The sequence below is a fragment of the Mastomys coucha genome, unplaced genomic scaffold, assembly GCF_008632895.1.
Source record: "Mastomys coucha isolate ucsf_1 unplaced genomic scaffold, UCSF_Mcou_1 pScaffold9, whole genome shotgun sequence".
In the NCBI taxonomy this organism is placed as follows: domain Eukaryota; kingdom Metazoa; phylum Chordata; class Mammalia; order Rodentia; family Muridae; genus Mastomys; species Mastomys coucha.
The window spans coordinates 1,576,708-1,597,273 of NW_022196915.1; the positions used below are offsets into that span (position 1 = coordinate 1,576,708).

Below are 20,566 nucleotides of genomic sequence, written 5' to 3' on the forward strand. Positions count from 1 at the left end.
AGCTACTGGGTGAGTGCAGGTACATTATGGGAGAGAGTAGTAGAAACAGTTGTTCATTATGAAGTCCAGCAACCATTTTACTTCCATGTATAACAGACCAGATGAAGTTAGCAAACAAGAACTTAGTATTAAAGTATTCAGATTTCTGAGTCTGAAGCACAAGTAGGCCATGTCCAAGTCTAAGGACGGTAAATGAAGGTAATTGTCTATAATGGTGAATAGGAAAAAGTGACAGAGGAGGCTAACATTAATAGCTAGAAATAAAAATGACCCAATTAGAGAAAGGTGAAGGCAACTTTCACTAAAAGGTTTGAAATTCATTATTTCTTTAATGGTGAGGCAAATGAGACTGAATTTTGGAACAGATAAGTGAATGCTAAGGATGTATGTTAAAGTCAACCACATTCCTGGAAAAAAAATTAGGAAAAAGAGGATCCTCTATCCTCAACTTTTCTAGAAGTTTCTAGGGGATTCTGAGCTATCCTTCAGGTTTTCTGAGTAAGTATTGTCCATTTTCGCCATTATGGGTTTCCTGAAATTCCAGTCTTTAAAAGTCTGTAAGAGATACCAGCTTGGCTATTGAACTTGAGCTGAAATGATCAAACAAGATCAGAAAATATGCATCATAAATTAAGGACAGTGGTACTAACGGCATGGTAGCTCAAGTAATATTATAGGTTTTCTGTCTCTTGAAGCACTCATGCACCTATCACCAAAAGTGACTGAAACTCCGTGCACAGACAGACAGTCATGGCTATATCACCTGAACAGTGAAGAACTAGGGTAAAGAAATACTTTGAGCTGAGGCTGGTTGAGCTGCCTGCCATGATTCACCAAATGTGAGATCATGTGGCCATTACAGAGATGCTTCAAATGTGAAAAAGAGGACACAAATTACCTTTGCATGTTGATCAAGACTGATGACAGAAGAGTCAAAGGCATGGAATTCACAGGTGTGGAAAATGAGAGGTTGGATGGTGCGCCCACATCTTACCAATTAGCATTTTTCCAATTTACTATAAATAAGCATGCCATAAGCATGCTGTAATAAATGGATGGAGCAGAAAACTGAAGTGAGTTTTGGGGATGACCTAGGTACTTAGACTGCTTGTAGATTCCTGCTGATAATAAAAACCAGCACACATTTATTATTCTGAGACAGGAACTCATTTTATAGCCCAGGCTCTGCCTTCCTAAGTATTATGATTACAGGGATGATATTTACAAGCTTGGTGCAAATATGGTCTTAAGAGAGGAACCACTTAGGTCCACACCAAGAGATAGAGTTCCTGTGTGCAAGACCCTTGGTATATTGTATGCTCACACGAATACACTCACACATGTGTGCATGCACATGCCACACCCATGCACAGCTCATGCATGAGATTTTAGCCAATGTCACACACCTCTTAGGTTATTTATATTCACTGGTTTGAAAGACACTAATAATCTATTTGGAATGTTTTCAAATTGTTTCATTTTCTATAGAAAATTGCTACATTTGTATGAGTGTTTGTAGTGCCGGGTAGATTAATGGTAAATCAAAGATGAAACATTTTTTTTTCCTGAAAGTTAATTATTAGATTAACAATTTCTGTTGTTGCAAGGATATTTTCTATGTGCCATTCTATGATTGTCTTCTTCATCAAGGACTCCTGAAATCGATACTGTTTGTATCTACATTGTAAAGTTAAACTATAGAGGATTGGGAAAGGAAAGGAGACTACTGCTTTGCACATGGCTGAGGTCAGACCCAGGCATCCTTGACCAGCATGCTCTCCCCTTGCTATCCATGCCTCCTATTGCAGTCTGTAACCAAATCTCAGAAACCCTCCTACTTTATTTAACTTTCTTTCTATGACAATTCCAAAGAAGTCACCCATACTCTGGAAGACACAGTGTACATTTTCACCACTCTGTCTGACAGAGGCCATTTCAAAAGGCTAAATGAGCAACGCTGTTATGGAAGCCAAGTACAGAAAATGACGGTGCTATCAACTGGCACTCTCCTCTCCCTAAATCATTTTTTAAAAAAATGTTACTGAGTTACACACAAAAACCCATTCCAATTGAGTTCTGTTTTGAATTCAATAATTTACTTAAGAGATGTAGTCATACCTTAGAGTAACATTTACTTAAGAATCATTGTGGTCTATGGTCCAAAGAAAACAAATTATGATCTATTTAAATCAAATGAAACAGAGCAAAGGCTTAGTTTAAAAGTCTTTTACTTTTCTCTGGTGACTTTCTGATAGAGAAAAGATAATTCGGTGGTCTCACGGCTCTATGGCCTCAATTCTTTAGCTTAGCTTAGTTTTATATTTTTATTGTATTATTTTTTCTTTATTCTTGAGATCATATATGTATCCAATGAAAAATGATTATATTTATCCTCTATTTCCTCCTGTATTTCCTCCTCTACTCGCACTTTCTCCCAATATTCCCCTCCCAACCCTATGCCTTTCTTTCTTTATCTCTTTCCTTCTTTCCTTCTTTCTTTTTTCTTTCTTTCTTTCTTTCTTTCTTTCTTTCTTTCTTTCTTTCTTTCTTTCTTTCCTTCTTCCCATAACTCAAGTCCAGTTAGAGATATGTATATGTGTATGGTGTGGGAGATTCTCTGAGCATGTGGAATCTATGAGCACAGAGAGAGGAGGCCGTCCTATGTCCCATCTCATTCCTCACTGAGGAAATCTTGGCACTTGAAAGCTTCTAAGAGAAGAGATATCTTGGTGGATTTAGGGGCAGGGGTGAGATGGAGTTAAACAGTGTATCATGTAGCTGAGATTGATTTGAAATTCTCACACTTGTTATTTAGCTGAGAATGACCTTGAGTTCTTGATTGCTACTGCCTTCCAACTGCTGGGAGCACAGGCGGTTGCCACCACACCCAGCCACAGGCTCCTAAGTTCTTTCACCGGACAGAGTATTCAATGGTGAGGAAATCTGTATCTCATTTTCTGCTAAAACTCAGAGGGGGTAGAGGGAGTGTGCGAATCTACAAGCCTGACACTCTTACAAATGTGAGAGCTTTTGCAGAAAGAACACTTGTGGGGATGAGAAATAGCAGAATCGTGGTCTAAATTTGAGTGTGAAATGCTAGGGTGAAATGGTTTTCATCATGAAACACCTAGGATCTAAATACAGACAGTGTGGAGATTCATTTCAACCCAGATGAGAAAACACTTCCGAGGACAAACTAGAGGAAATACTCTTTCCAATACATGAATGAATAAAACCAGCTGATGGATCTTTTATTGGAGTTAAGGCTCTGTAAAACATCCTATCTTCAGACCTAAACAAAACAAATTCAAACCGGTTTTGTTTGGTTTGGTCATTTAAATGAGAATCCAGGTTAAAATAGTTCTCCCTGAAAATGTCACAAAAATTTGGAAATAGAGATTAACACAACATTCATTAGATACTTAGATATTGCTATTCAAATTATCTCAGCATTAATCTAGTGTATTAACTGACTTCTATCTTGATCCCAGGCTTTCTATTTATAGAATTTCTTGTGGATTGTGTTATTTCAACTCCTCAACAATCTCGAGAGGTTTTCATAGCATTGAAAAGCCCATTTCTCAGTTGGTAAATGAAGACCAAAGGATTTACTAAGAGACAAAGCCTAAGGAGGGATCCCTTAAAAGTTGTATGTAGGTGAATATGGGAGATCCCTATGTCAGACCAGTGAAGACAATCATAAGAAAGGGAGCTATAGGGCTGACTTGATCTCTGAGTGCTGTTGATCTGGGGAATGTATTTAGCTTTTGCACAAGTCTATTTCTCATCTGCAGAGGAGACCACAAGAGAATCTGCTTTATACGATTTCTGTGAGCATCTAAAAGAAACTAACACTGGTACTAACGTTGGCAAACAGCAAGCATATTACATGTAGTATTAGTAGCAATGTTTGTGCAATGTGGCCTAGGCATGTAATCCCAACTGCTTGGGAAGCTGGAACAGGGGGATCTTAGGTTCAAAATCAGCCTGGGCTACACAGTTGAGTTCAAAGCTAGACTGAGTAATATGAGAGACCCTGTCTTAAAATAAATATAGTAAATAAGTAAGTCACTGGGTTTCAGCTCCATGGTAGAGCATTTGCCCAGCAGGTAGAGGGTCCTAAGTTTGCTTCCTATCACTGCTAAAGGAAAAAAGAAAGAAAGTAAAGAGAAGAAAGAAATCTATTTGGAATTATGTTCCTAGTAGGTCTATCAAACATCACAAAACTCTCTTCAAGCAAGTTAGCAACCATCAGATCATCAGTCTGTAGGAGATCATACATGCCCACCCCACAGCTGACCATTCTGTGCTCAGCCATTTGCTGTAGTCATGTCCCCACCACCACAATAAGAAAAGCTCCTACTCCTTCCCATTCCACCTTTCCATGGTCAAGGCAGATATAGTCCTGGATATGAGACTACTTAAGGTACACTTATTTCCAATGACCTAGAGGAGCCACTAGGTAAAAATACAGTAGACTGGAAAAACAAAATGTTCTCTCCTGATTGCAACTTTTGATTATTCTTGTAAGTGCAGCGTGGTTATTTCCTGCAGACATATATTATCTGAAAGTGTTTTGTATAAAGATAAGTGAGTGATAAAATTGGGACCTACCTCGGAAGCTCCCCAAAACCCAGAACATGGGAGGCTGGACTACCAACAGCCCCAGAAGCCTGGGTAGAGTCACCAATGCCTCTTTTTTAAAATCTCACTTGAGTCCTGTGCACATGAAAGCTTGTAAACCACACAATTATGTCTGTGCAGGTATTTTGGTTGTGAATTGTGTTTTATTGAGTTAATCTTGCAAATGATGACACTGTCAGTTGGTTGATCAGGAGATAGTCAGGATTGATCTGATCTGCCCCAGGTATAATACAGGAGATAGTGTAATCAATGTAGCAAGTCTCCTCTTGATTTTCTTTAATCTCTTTTATTATCTATTTACTAAAGCTTAAAAAGGCAGACACACCCTCACCCGAAACAACTGGAATATGGGTGTCATTCTGCTCTACAGCCTGACTGTCAACTCACAGCTGTATTGGCACGGCAACAAACAGAAAGCCAAGGCCAGACAACCATCCTCTAATGAGCAGCTCAGAAGGCAACCTCAAAGCTGATGTGGGCTCCTGCTAGAACTGAGAAGCACCAAGTGACTTCAGCCAAAGGAAAAAGAACAAAGGGATCTAGTTTAATGAATTGCTCTAATTCTGGAGCTCCTCAAGGCGTGAAGCAGGAACGAGTCTGTTTAAATGACTAATACCATCGACTCGGAGAAGTGACTTAGCAAATATGGAGGAGGTGGAATGAGATAGCTGAAGGTAAGCCTCACCAGAAGGAGAGATACACTGGAGGGCTGTCCATGCCAGAGGAGTGAATCCTTACTGCTTGGAAGCCACCACACCCTGCTGGTAGCCAGAGAGCAGACTTACACGTGGAACTTAGTTGACCTACAGATGGAGCAAGGACTTGGATATCTGTTTGGCATCTCTTGGTTTTCATTCTTACAGGCCTCTGTTTCCAACACACCAGACCCCATGAAGAAGGTACCATCAGTACTTTTGTTCTAAAATTGAAAGCTGTTCAGCTCCCAGTACTTGGATGAGTGAGCTGATTTATACAGCTACACAATGGCAGAGGTTAGAATCTAAGCTTAGCTTGCCTCTCCCGGTCTTCGACTATGTGTCTGGCATACTAAGAGCTTGGTTGCTTTACCAAGCACAGGACATTTCACTTCAATTTTGATTTTATATTACACTGGAATAGAAAGCAAAAGGCCCTCTTGATTGTGATTTCAGATGGGCAAACTGGCGAAATGGTTTTTCTAATTACAGTCTGATATTCCATCTTCAGATTTCTACACACAGTGCCTTCTTTTACTTCTCTGGAAGGGATGCTTTCAAGAGTCCAGTTTTTCTTTTCTTCATCTCTTTTCTTTTGGCCTGCCTTAAACATAATTGTAATTATGTGACTGAATTCTGGCCAATGAAATGATAATTGAAGGAGCAGTTGTCAATGTCTCTTCTGAGACTTGGTTTCTGGGAGTCCCCTAGCCTGGTCCACTGGGCATCTCCATCAGTGGATGTCTAGGATAGAAGCAATAGCAATTTTAGAAGCTGTGTACTGATGACAGCTAACTTGCTGACAGCTGAGTTCCTAAAAGAAAGTGATAGGTTATCTTGATTGGTGCCTTGAGGGGATTTAGAATCACCAGAGCAACAAGTTACTGGGTTTATCTAAGAAGGAATATCTAGATTAGGATGATTGAATGTGGATAGTATCATCCCATGTCTGGAGGGTCCCAGACTAGAAAGTGGGAAATGAGCATAGGACAGACATTCATTGATCTCTTTCTTGACTGTGGTTGCAATGTGACTACTTCCTGCTCCTACATTGTTCTTTCTCTGCCATGACCATATCTCCTGGAACTATAAGCCAAAATACACCCTCTCTTCCCTAGCAGAGCAAAATCTCTGCAATAATCCCCACTCCATCACCTGCTCCAAACATACTCAGATAATCATGTCACCAACACTTAGACTGTATTGCACCATTCTGTGTTTGGACTAACTTGAAATTAAATTGCTAGCTATGCATGCCCAGTCCTCATGCCACCTTTAGGGACAGGAGCAGGAGCAGGAGCAGGAGCAGCAGCAGCAGCAGCAGCAGCAGCAGCAGCAGCAGCAGCAGCAGCAGCAGCAGCAGCAATATGCCTCTTGCTTTGCTTTACAGAGATTATCAATTCCATCCCTGCAGTGATTCTTTAGGACGCTCATAAATCATTGAGCCAAAATCATCTGGGGAAATGAACAGCCAGGCATGATACTGGGGAGGAGGAGGTATAAAAGGAGATGAGGCCATTACGGTCATGCAAAACTCAGCTTGAGATTCAGCTCCATGTGAATTAGTTAAACAAACCTTGGCCACTCCTCCAGCCTCTCTAAGTCATGGTCTCTTCATCTGTAAGGTGCAAGGTTAGGTTCATTTACATTCAAAGCAAATACATTTTATTAAGCCAAGAGGAGCTGCCCATTTCTGTAGGCAGAATAAGAAGAGATGGCTCCATCTGAAAGCATTTTAGAGATGGGCTGTTGTGATTTTTGTCAGGTTCTGCAATCACACCTCCTGCATTTATGTTAGCATTCAAGTTGACAGGAGGCCAACTCTGCTCACATTCTCAGGGCAACTCCAACAAAATGCCCATCATCCCCACTCAGGGATCTGACAGGACTGTCGCCATGCCTGCCTGTGAACTGCCATTGCTACCCCCTCTTCTTCACCCTCGGGACCTATCCCCATTGGTGCTGCTTTGTTTCAACACCATTTACTGACTTCCCCTTTTCCATACAAGGACAGCACCTCAGACACAGGATGAATAGCAATTATCCAAGGAACCACACTGACTTGTCTCACCCTGGTATTGGTTCCAAAAATTGAACTTCTACTTATGAAAAAGGCTATAGCTTTCTGCCTAAGGAGATACTTAGATAGAAAGATGAACATAGAGACAGGGAGCTTTGCATAGACACATTTAAGTAAAAACAAGCAAATCCATTTAAAGAAATATCCCAAGAACACTATACAAACCTCTAGAGACACCAACATAATGACTCAAGTTAGGAAATGTCCATTTAAGAAATGTACCAGCGAATGCTACTCAAAGCCCCTGGAGAGGGCAATATAATGGCTCAAGTTAGGGAGCTTACACTTTCTGCTTTCTTTCTGAGATTGTTTACTATGAACATTAAGCAAACAATTGCTCCTTTCCTGTGCAGATGCCTAAGGAAATTGAGAGCTGAGTGTCTGGGTATTCCAGGACCCTTAGGAGGCATCCTGCTGCCTTCTCTTATTCAGCCTGCTCTCCCTCAGGCCCCTAGGCCACAGTTATAATGAGCTTTACCCCTCGTTTCTCATCTCTTGTGCATCTACTGTTTTCTCTGCCTATACAGTCAACTTACTCCCTGCTGCTCTTCGCTATTCTCTTTTCTGTGACGTGCTTCTGTGACATCCTAGCATCTCTTTTCAAGGTTTGCTGTACCACACCTTATTTGTAGCCAAGCCTCTGAACCACCTGGAAAAGTTTTAAACTACCAATGCTATATTCCCTGCTTAGAAATTCTGACTTAATTTGTATGGATTGCAGTTTGGAATGTAAGTGTGTTAAATCCCTGGCTATTGCTGTTGGCTCTGCTTGTTTGACTTGCTTTAGATGACACAGCAGCCGGGGGGGAAAAAAAGGAGTATTCACTTCCGGATTCTTTATAAATCCATTCCAGTATTGTTCAAGGACACCCAATCTTGGAGTGATTTTAAATCATCATTCCATGCTATTATTGTGCAGGTTATTAGAAACAGCCTGGGAACAGAAGAGCATCCCAGAAATTCTGCCAGGCTCTGGACTGCTCTCCCCATCTAGGAAATGTATCATGCAGGCTATTTTAGGTTGTTAATTAGTCATAGAAAAAATAGAGCCATCTGGTGCCACCAGGTATGGACACTATAAGCATAAGCATTCTCTTCACTGCCCATATAATATGACTCATCTCTTTAGAAACTAAATGTGGTGAGTTCAGTGTGGCATCTCTCTGTAGCTCTACATACCTCAGCACAGGATGGGTACAGTTAGTTCTTTGTAATAGGTAGTTCTTAGAGGGTTAGTAACCTAGAACCTGGCTTTGACCTGGTATCAGAGAAACCACTCCAGACCATGAAACAGACATCCCAGCCAAGGGGTCTAAGAACCTCAGGTTATCTTCTGTGGTGTTGAGGATACTGTGGGCCTTTTCTGTTGTGCCTTCTTCCTTTGATAGTTTGCAACTTTTGTGTTATGGTCTTCTATCTGCCTCCCCGAGGCTCAGTTCCATGAGAATTGACATGTCAGCTGCTTCTAAACCATTGTTAATGACAAACTGGTTTCTGTACCATCTGAACTCATGTGTATATCCATTCTTTCTTTCTTCACCTTTGTATATCAGTCTGGGAAAAAAATGGCAGGAATTCTAGATTGCGGGGAAAAACTATTCAGAATTGAGCCCTGGCTACAACAGGCATTTGAGCTGATGACCAGGGAGAGTGAAGGCGTGTCTTTTCACTGATTACCACTTGAAACTTCCTTTCCCTCTTTCCTATTTTGCTGGTTCCACAGCTCTGTCTATGTGGTATTTTGTCATCTTTTGGGTGTTGTTATCCTCTGACCTTGAGTATTTCCCCTGGCTGCTCATTCATTGTCTTTTCAGTGCACAGACTCCATCTTGGATGTAGGGGCCACCTCTGCCTGTGTGTAGGGTCCCCAGGGATGCTGCCTTTCCTATGCCTAGCCTTGCCCCAGTAGTGCCTTGTACTTCCAAAACCCTTCTTGAAAGTGATTCTAGCATTTTAGAGCTCTGGGCTTCTGCCCAAGTGAAAATGTGCATGGTTGTATTCAAGAACAGCACAGAGAAGAGCTTCAAATGAAGAAAAAAAAGAGTAAACATGTCTTTAATAGGATGCTGCGGCTCAGGGGGTTGCCTTGCTTATTCTGTTCAGCGCTGCCATAGCACTGTTAGTAGAACTTTGAATTAAAAAACATGTACTTAAAAAATTAACTGTAACCCCTGAAATATCTTGTCTCTTTTTCTGTTTGTTTTTAACTCTAAAGTAAGCTTGGGGGATGTGATCTAAAGAGCAAGACAGGATCATAACACTGGGAACTTTTGCCAGGCTTGACTTAACACTGAATACAGAGAGATGGCCGCCTTTTCCTGTAGAGCTGGCTTTGTAGACTGAGGGGGTCTCAGTGTGTTCCTGCTGTAAGCTTACCTCACAGACAAGGCAGCTGCTGCTGTCATCCACCTCCCCTCAGCCTACAGAAGCTCCTCTCCTCAGCCTGCATTCTCTTTCCCAGCTCCAGGGTGCCATTCCTTGGCTTCTGTCTCCCAGCAAGCTTCACAGCTATGAGGTGACACCTAACGTTTCTCAGCAGCAGAGGATGCCAAGAACAGGTGCCAAAGCAGAGACTGTGAGAAAAGGAGAGGCTGCCACAGAGGGTGGGGCTCTCCTGCCAGCCTTAGCTGGGACAGAGCCTCAGCTGGCCATGCTACAGGGGTGGCCCAGGGTGTGTGTGTGTGTGTGTGTGTGTGTGTGTGTGTGTGTGTGTATATGCAACTTTCTCTGCGCTTCTGCTACCTCAGCTGGCTGTTTTCTTTTTGTAGTCTAGGAGGTGCTGCAGGATCGCATACTGTCCCGGCAACCCTGGCTCCGCTTACCTCCATCAAGTACAGCATGGCAGGAGGCCATACCTTAGAAGCCTATGAGAATGAAAGTGGGCTCTGAAGCCAGACCTAGGTTCAACCCTCAACCTCTGGCACTTGTTGGTAATAGGAGCTAAGTACCTTGTAACATGGTAACGTGGCATTGTCGTACCAGCTGTACATTCTAGCTGTAGTCCGTTCTTAGTGTTTTCTTCTTGTTCGTCTTCCCTCCCCCACTGCCTTCCTTCTTCCGTGCAGCTCTTCTCTTGCTGTACCCCTTTCTGCTTTCATGTCCCTTGTGTTCCATTACCCATGTTTTTCTCCTCCCCATTGTTAAGGATTTTGCATCTCCTTTTAAGATGCCTGTGATGGCTGATTTTTGTCAACTTGCCACCTGAGAAGAGGAAACATTAAGGATTTGTCTCCATCAGACTGAACTGTAATCGGTATAGTCTGACAGTTTCTTGACTAATGCTTGATGTGGGAGGGCCAAGCCCACTACAGGTTTTGCCTCCCTTGGGCAGGGATCTGAGGTTAGATTAAAAAAATAATAAGATAAAAGCGGGCTGAACAAGCTAGTTAAAGTAACCCACTGAACAGTGTTCGTATACATTTCTAGTCCCTTCCTACCTTGAACATTTTTCTTGACTTCCTCTGATGATAGACAATAGCATGTAAGCTAAAACAAACCCTTTTGGTTTAATCTGAGCAACAGAAAACTAATCAAGACAGCTCCTTTTACTATTTCCATGTCCTACATACACATAGCACAAATGAATACACACACACGTACACACACACACACACACACACACACACACACAATTACTATATATTTGTCTATCTATGGCCTATTTCACTTAACATAATAATCACAATTTCATTCTTTTCTGAGGCTGAATAAAATTCCTAGTCTATCAATAGATAAATGGACACCCTCCTTTGGGTTCAAGGTAATGCTGTGGCCCACAAAAAGCTCACTGCATGTTCCCCACTCCAGTTTAACTCCAGGTCTCTTCAGGAACTAGTGACCCTTCTCTGGACCCCTCAGTTGCTTCTCTCATGTCATACTGACTGAGCACTGCCTTCAAGCCACACACTTTTGTGGATGTTGAAGAGCAGAGCAGCTATAGCACATTATGTGACCCTCAGAGCTCAGAGTCCAGTGATCAGCTGGAGAATGAGGGAGATGCACCAAGTGTGAAACATCATTTTAGACATGTGGCTATTTTTTGAGCAACATTGAAATAGAAAACACCAATATAAGAACTATTAAGTAAGCCAGAAAATACCACTGACATGAATGTAAAAGGCAGGGGGTTACAGTCACTGGGCATGGTTAACAGAAACTTCTATACTAGCTCCTAGGCCACAAAAGGATGGAATAGTATGGGATACTTGAGGGCCAAGAGAGGAGAATGTTCTGAGCCGAGGCCACACCAGAGGTGGAAGGAAGCACAAGGAAAGCATCATGAAGTAAAGCCATCATGCTGATCATGGCCATCAGGGACAGCGATGTGGTACCACGTCCAGGCTTGTGGCATCACAGATAGTTGAGTTACCTAACTAAACAAGGAGGCAATTGAATTAAAGTGGCATCTTTAGAAAATGGATCTAGTGGGAATGGGAGGGGTGAGGCAAGAGGAGGGGCCATGAAGGAGCAGTTTGTAATGCTGGCTTGCATGATGAAGAGCCCAATTGAGGAAGCTTGTTTTCCCATGTGACAGAAAAGCATGTCCATCAAGGTCTCCTGTCACAAAATTGAAACTCTGGAGCATGCATCTATTTTTATTTTGAGAAATATAACAAGAAGGGTCCGGTAAAAATAGGCATTCAGTTGGCATCTAGGAATGTTCTCTTCTGTTCATTCATGTAACTTTGCTTGTTAAAAGATTCTGAGTTAAAGTCTCCCCAAGAAACAGCACACAGAAGAAATCAGGAGGGGCAAGGCAAGGCGTTGCTGTGAGCATCAGAATGCAAATGTTGGTTCTCCATGACAGCATCAGATGCCGCCCAAACCTCCACACAGGGAAAGAATTACTCAGGCCATTCTAAGACTCTGGGAGATGATTTTTCCATCTATTGTGTCAGATGAAACAGAACAAGAGCAGTGCCCAGGACAGCCTGAACTCCGGCCTCTCCTGATTATTTTTCATGATTGCATAAGTGGCTCCCAGCAGAAACCTTCCTGAAAACTGTGTGTAAATCCATTCTCTGGGAAAAGGATATTTTCTGGCTGTCCTCTATCTCTGACTCCAATAAGTATTCTTCTCAAGAAATATTGTGCTTTCCCACAAAGCATCTCCATTTTTATCCATAAGATGCTTTAATGGAGCAATGCATGCTCTTGGAATCTAAGACAGTCAGATTATAAATTATCACTGTCCTGGGTTGCTCTATCCAAAGGGATACTTCACAGGACAAACTTTGTGTTGCACATTTAAGACAGACAAATTGAAACTGAAAAATGCTTCAGTAATATTATGACTAAGAGGATTTGGGTTCTACACACTTTCTCAGTGGGTGAGAGCATTCCCTGGAAGGTGCCTTCTGGGGCAGTCACAAAGATACCTCGTATCCTGTCCATGTCTGTAGGATTCTGGCTATCTCAAGATGGAAGAGCATAAAAGCAGCTAGAAGCAGAGCCTTAGTTTCAGGAAATGGGGAGAATGCAGTTTTAGAGCTCAAAATAATTTCCCCAATTCAAAGACCGCTTCCATTTTCTTAAGCTGGGTCTGTTCATTTCCCTCTTACCTGAGAGAACCTCTTTTCAATCCTTATGAAAATAGGGGCATTGGGGGTGGGCTGGCAATATCAGCACCTTATCTACAAGGTATCAGGGAACAAGGGCTTCCTAACACCTGACATCAATGCTCTCTGCCTAATTCAGTTTCCTCCAGGATAGATTCACACATCTAAAAATCCACCTCTTTCTAAACATCATGAATAATGAATTGAGATTTCTGAACCCCCCTATCTCTTCCTCTACAATTTAAATCAAGCCTCTTTCAGAGCCAACACACTCTCCATATTGATTGAAGGATGAAAAGGTTATAAATAGGAAAGGTAGAAAACTTTCCACAAAGGTAAGCAGATGAAGAAAATTACATAGGCTATCTACAAGCTAGGTGTGTTCACCATCAAGTGCCATTCATCACAGGACCATTGTCTTGCAGAGGTACAATAAACCAAAGCTACCAAGATGCCACTGTGCAAGCCTCTATGCTTCTAAATTCTGCAGCATGATGCCATTTTCCTGAAGCCAGTCTTGTAGCACTTAACCTGCACCTCATGACTTAATTCTGAGAAAGTCTCTTCATAGCTTTGGACACTGTTTAAGTGCTGTGTATTCCACAGGACTAGAACCAGTGTCCTTGAGCTGTGACTAAATAGTAGGTTCTATGCTTCTCCTGCTTTAAATTCCCCAGGATCACTCGGAGTATCAGGAACATTACATCTCTACAGTGATGCATAATGCTATGAGAATAAAGAAGGGATACTTGAGGCTGGAACAAAGGAAAAGATTCTTCACAGTAATGTGGCAGAGATTAATAAAGTATAGTATTCATGGTGTTTAAAATTTGCAAAATTCTCACAGAAACCTCATGCTATTTGATCCCAACAGTGTGCATGTGGGCCGTCCTATTTCTAATAGAGTCTGAGTAAGTTCTTTACTGAGTGTTTAGTATATGCAGCATTTAGTATGTGTTTAGTATAGTGGGATGTAGGTGGCACAAGGCCTTTGCTCTGATAGGACTCAGGCTTGAGACAAAAAGACAATGAACACCAAACACAGATTATCAGAGAGGCAATGAAGAAAATCCACAAGGGAAAGGTGTTAATACTTAAGAACTGTGGGGTGGTGCTGTTGTAGTAACTTTTGAACTAAAACCCTGAAAACTGAACAGCAAGGGTGGGGTGGTCCATCAGAGAAAAGGGCCTGGTAAACAAGGAGAAAGCATGAATTCGGGAGCTGTACATCAGAAAGATAATACAGGTTCTCTATACAGACTACTGCAAGGGAGGGTAGGCTGGTGGGAAGGGACATTTGAGAACAAGGAATCATGATGGAGGAGAAGGGAGTCAGCTTATATGTGAACAAGGGCAGCTGTGGGTCAGACTTTCAGCCACACTCATGGCCTGATGGTCAAGCCCATCCTATGATACTGCATACTACTTCTTCTAAGCCCTGCCATCTGGAGCCTGCACAGTTCACCCAGCTAGAAGCAAGGGACAGGGAATGAGAGGGACACTGTGAATCCTACACAGTCTGCCTCCTCCCCAAACTCCACACAAGGGGCAAGCAGTTTGCCTGGGTTTCAAAGCTGGAATTCTCTTCACTACAAAGAGGCATTGCTTCTGTTCTTTGTCCTTGGTGGCCTCCTGGCTAGAGTCAGATCACGGGCTCCACACTCTGGGGGAAACACGAGCACTGTAGATAGAATATAATTACTGGAACAAACTGGAAAGGTGACTGAAGAAAAGATAAAACATATCTAATGCCTCCAGGAAATGAGTCCAAATGGATTTGATGAGCATCACAAGGAGAATGAAGTGTCAGTTTTCCCCCACCCTGCTTGGACACAAACTGAAATTGCTTTAGAAACCTGTCACATCGAATTAGCAAAAGCAGATAGCAATTCAGAGGCATGCCAGGGTGGCAGTGCTGAGGACTGACATGGCTTCCTGGAGCTTCTTCCAGGGGCTTTAACTCATTCTTCTACTTGTCAGTATGAGATGGGATTCCTGGTGGGTCGGGGATCACCATCTTTGGAGACATGCAGGCCTGTGCTGCAAGTGCTTAGGAGCAAGGATAACACATGCATCTGTCAGCGAGAAAGAGAACAAGTGTGTAGTTTTCAGTTTGGTCCAACCTGTGATCACATGACACAGGCCTGAAACACAGACCTGTGTCGATCCAGCAGAACAGGGAGATGTATATGAGAGGAGGTTTGGCATTAGGGTGAAGTCAATTAGGAAAAAGGCATGAAAATAAGAGGATTTCAAGACAGGGGCTGGGGGTTTCCTCAGAAGACAGGCTTGCTCTGATCTTCGCTCAGTTTTGTTTTCTTTAAAATGTTTAGAAGTGTTTGAAGTCTCCCATCTACTTACTGATGCGTCTGGCTACCTTCTCTCACTCATACTCCAAAATGCAGACTACTACAGGTTGAATGTGAGCTGCCTTACCCCAGCGCTGAGAACAAGACTTGTGCACAGTGACTATTCTAAAGATTCAAGGAAGGAATAGCAAGTTCACAAACCCACGAAGACAATAGCAAAGGCTGAGTTGTGATGCTGGCATCTTTGATTAGTGGTAACAAGCAATGCATTCACCCACTGAAACAGAAACAGTCAAAACTGTCCTCAGCTACAGAGACCAGAGTCCACCTTGCTGGCTTTGTAGTGAGATCTTGTCTGTGAAGTAGTTAGCTCAAAGCTTTGGCAGGTCTCAGAATGGTAGAGACATGTTCTTCTGGTGGCTCATTTTACTTTATGCATTTCAACACCTGCTCCTTGCTCTATACTGTTTTTAGACTTTTAGATTTATGTCTAAGACATTCCAAACTCAAAATGATCTGATAGTTTCCAGTTCCTTTAAAAATGTCTTACATCTAAGTCTGAAGAAAGATTGCAATAATGGAAAAAGAATGCTCCAAATTGGCTCTTCATATCCTATCACATTCTGTCTTCTAAGTGTTTGTATATATATTTATATATGTGTATATGTATGTATGTATGTTTGTATGTATGAATCTGGATATATCCTTAAACATGCATGTTTGTATGCAGTTTGTGTAGACTATAAATGCATATATGTTATTACATGTGTGTATATATGTCTAATGACTGTATCTATGCCTATATACATATGTGCCTGTGGATAATGTGCATGTTATTTACACATGTACCTACAGATGGGAAAAATATGTGTGAGAATTAATGTGGGTATATATACTTTGACGGCACTATTGGAATTTTAGCTGAATGCACTTTGTAATTGCAGCTTGAAGCACTGAAGCTAGCAATATGATCTATAATGATATTATTACATTAAGAAAGACTAATGTTTATAACTATTCTGTTTTCCAACAAGCAATTCAATTCTCATATCTCCTTAAGACTTCTAAAATGGGCCCCATGGCCTGTTATCTTCATGTGGGCAGCATGAAGGATCACATACTGATTCTGGTGTCGATGTCTCTTCAGTCTCTTTTCATTTGAATTGGTCCAGCCCTGTTTTTTCATGTACTTAGTGACACTGACAGCTCTGTAAAATCCAGGGCCCATTGTTTTACATAATTTCTTTTCATTTTAATTTGTCTGCTTGTTTCCTCTAATTATATGCAGGTTAAAGTCTAATATCATAAGTAGCCAAAACAATTAATCAGAAGTAAGTGTGAAGTAAGTCAGGCTCCCAAAAGGACATTTTAGAATAAGTTATCAAACAAGTGAAGATTACAGATGCTCAACAGGTGTCAGGTGTCACCCTGTAAAGTGGTCTCTTCTGAACTTGGCAGAACAAAAGCCTCATCAACACAGTAAAGTTAGTGCTTCCCACACATCAGTTACTCTACACAAGCACTCCACACACTTTACTGTGTCACATTCCACCTATACTATTGCTAATAAACTCTCTTTCCAAAACTCCATTCTCTTATATTATTATCCAAGAAAATAAGGTTAACATAAGTGACTTTGCAATGGTTGCTGTATTTTTCTTATGAGCATGAAAGTACTTATAAATATACACAAAAGTTTATCGATGTGAAATCCCTTCAAACAACACAGTGGTATGCTAGGGGGCACTGAATGGAAGATGGTTACGTTTCTTAGGTGATATGTATGAACAGGGGTGAATCTTAGCTGGCAAAATGGCCATCCATGAAGTATGGACACTAGAGCTGGAGAGATGACTCAGTGAGTGAAAGGTCCCTGCTGGTAGGCCCAAGGATTGGAGGTCATCCCCAGAACCCACATGGTAGAAGGAAAATACTGATTCTTACAGATTTCCCTCTGTGTTCCACATGTCACCAAGCTATTTACATATGCTTCCTCTTGTTCTCCCCTCCAAAATACTTGTAAAATTAAAATAAGATGTGTGGACAGAAAAAAGTAATAGGTTTTCAGGCCTAAGGGGATTGAGTCAACAATCAAGACCGCAACTTCTACGACACACAGCTGCTGCTTACATCCCACCTGATATGATGGCATTCTCATTCATTTCCTAATCTAGCTAAGATCAGAAAGTCTCAAGGAAATGCTTCAAAGGGAAACTGTGACAGAAATGATATCCCTGTGTCTGTAAGGGATCACTCTTCAGACATGTCACAGATTTCCTGTCATTTTATACACTCTATACTTACCATGGGTGTGTTGACCAGAATGGCACAGCTACTGGGTGACTTGACTGCTCCCAGAAACTGTTCACTGTGATTCTAACATGTGGGAGACCAAACTATAAAGTACTCATTGCTTTGAGACCAGACCTTCATCCCTTCCCATCTCAGCTCAACCACATTGGCAGGACATCTGCTTGGCTTGGGAATGGTGGCAGAACGTTCCCATTTCTATATCCTGCTGCTCACTCGCCAGGACATCTCAGAGACGTTTCCCTGTCTCCCATTGTGTATCCTGTGGGTTGCTAACTTCTATCCATCTCTTTCTCCTTCCCTATTCATATGCCATGATATATACCTTCCTGCACGAGTTTTCTTACAAGTATTCACTTAGAAGGTCTTGAATCTTCCTTACATGGATGTGACAGCATAGTGAACACATGGGGCTGGAGAACAGCTGAGTGGTTAAGAGTAAGTACTGCTCTTGCAGAGGGTCCTAGATAAGTTTTCAGTATCCATGTAGGGTGGCTTCTAACTGCCTATAAGTCCAGCTCCTATCCTATGTCTCGGGCTTCTGCAGGTACATGCACATTTATGAGCATAGCCATACACAGATACATATCATAAGTAAATCTTTAAAAACATGGTGGACACAGAATCATATGTGTCTCCAGCCACCCTTTGTTACACCAGGCACAAGTAAAATGTACACAGACATGCCCAGCTCCTCCACACAGTATTTTTTTGAAAAAATAAAATTCTTTTTGCATGAATTTAATAACATTTTGTATTATTGTTTTAACAAATTAATAGACATTTCTTAGTAATAATTATTATTATGGTTACCATGGTTAACCACATAAACCAAGACTCTTTGGGGATCTCTACTCTGTAAAAACTGAACATCTGGGTTTCTGATATAAAAAAAAAACTGAGGGAATCCCTACTGCTACAAGTATAAGGATAACTTTCAAAGAGAACACTTATTTAATCAAGTTACTCCTCTATTTTAAACCATTCATATGTTTAAGACAGTAGACACAGTATTTAGCAAGGCCCTGAGCACTGTGCATTACTGGGAACAACACCAGCCTTATTCCTCTCTCCAAAATTTTTCATGTTCTTTTCTGCTACATCTAGTCCATGGCTCTAGGACAATAGCAGGGCTCTGCATTGTACAGAAACAGCAGCATGGATGGGTGGCTCTGTATGGTGTTGTCCTGGATACATGGACCAATGACTGTGGTCATCTGAGTATGTGATGAGTGGTTCTGTGATGGTCTACCCATGAAATGTGGCTCTGCATTGACCAAGGCACATGGAATGGTGACGCTTCTGTCGATTTTAGCAGATGGACCATGGGTTCCAGGTAATATAAGTCTGCCTGAGTCTTGGAAGTGTTTCACTAGGAAGGCACTCTCTGTAGGACACATACTGCCACTCCTTCATAGCTGTTTGCTCAGTGAGCACAGAACTGGTCTCTTCCAGATCCTCCTAGGTCTGCATCCTCAGGGCCTGAGTCAGTGTACACAACTCTAAGGCCAAGATCTTGGGGTTCTTTTTGCCACCTGGGCTGCCAAAAAGCAGGATTTAGTTCTCATTCTCAGGTTCCCAACAGCCTTGGCTTCTCCCTCTGAATCCTCTGACTTATTCTCTGATACTAGCTAGTCTACAATAATTTTAGGCCTATCACCCATCACAGGCTAGTTTGTCCATGGGCCTCTTGCTGTTCAATTATGGTCCTTGATCTTGTCTTTGATCCCCAAGCTATCCACTTCTAGGTCTCTGCACTCTGTATATCTCCCGCAGTTGTGAAGTATCTGACTCAGCAATTATTACATTATTCCCTATCATTCACAAAGCTCTGTTCCCCTGCTCAGACCTTAATTTGTCTAAAGTCTCCAGTGTTCTTTCTCAGATCTATGTTTGGCAGAATACCAGATGCATCTTTCCTGAACCAATACAGAGCCCTTTCAGCCATTTGTGCTTTTTTACTCAACTTCCAACCCAACTGGATATGACTCACATCTTCTCCATATTCTCAGACATATATCATGCTCATGTGAATCTCCATTTACAATGAACTTAGTCTTAGTTTTTCACAGGCTTCTCTATTCTGTCTATATGAAAACATCTCATAAGCCCTATGTTGGTACCCCAGTACCATAGCTGAATGACCTGAACAGAGAGGAAGTATAATAGACACCATATTGTGAGTTTTTAAGGATAAAGCACATTCTGGGACTGGAAAGAGAAGATGAAAACAAAACTAGGGCTGCCGAATCTAGGTCAGATATGGTGGTACAAATATGCAATTCCAGTTCTGTCATCTTTCAGAAAGTTAAGGCAGGAGGATTTTTAATGGAGGCTAGCCTCTGTGAGACCTTCCCAAGAACAACATCAACACACACACAAAAAAAAATACTTTTCCAAATTGAGGATCTACATAAAGCGATCAATTTAAGGTGGTTAGGTATAAGAATTACTGAAGGAGTTTGTTCAAGACAAGGTACTTGCAACATTCATACCTAGCTAGATTGGGGCAAATCATGAACAGGGTCTTCAGAACACTTCTTGTGAGACACTGCCATAGAACATTGCAAAGGGGAGTGCTTAAAGACAGAGTTCTTAAATGAAGATTTTGTAGATCACTTTAAGGGAGAGTTTGGGCTGGAGAAAACATAAAAGCTTGGGTTTTTATTTCTACCACACATCTTCAGAATAAAAGGTGTCTGGAGTATGAGCTCTTTAGGGCAACTCACAGAAGGAAAATGAATTTTTTTCTTCATAACAGGAGAAGAAACATAAATCTTCTTCCTTGATCTATCTCTACCTAAACTCATTCTTGAATTTTCTGCCTATGCTTGTTACCCAGGATAAAAATAATGAATAGTCATGAGGAAATGTCCTTCAGGGGCCATGTAAAAGAGAGATGATGGAAGGTTTAGGGAAAATACTTGGCTCACAAGAAGATATTCTGTGAAAAAAGAAATTCTGAGAGTG

The 20,566-nt window shown here is 41.6% G+C and overlaps 1 protein-coding gene across 5 annotated transcripts in view; it reads right to left on the minus strand.

The window, feature by feature from the left end:
• Lrrc3b (leucine rich repeat containing 3B) overlaps positions 1-20,566 on the minus strand; it is an 84,121-nt gene that overhangs the window by 45,714 nt on the left and 17,841 nt on the right. Inside the window, exon 1 of one of the 5 annotated variants that reach the window (XM_031361904.1) lies at positions 4,615-5,140. The exons of the other annotated variants lie outside the window; for them this stretch is intronic. The gene's annotated coding sequence lies outside the window, so the exon portion shown is untranslated. Of the gene's footprint in view, positions 1-4,614; positions 5,141-20,566 lie in introns of those variants that run through there. 5 annotated transcript variants of the gene reach the window in all.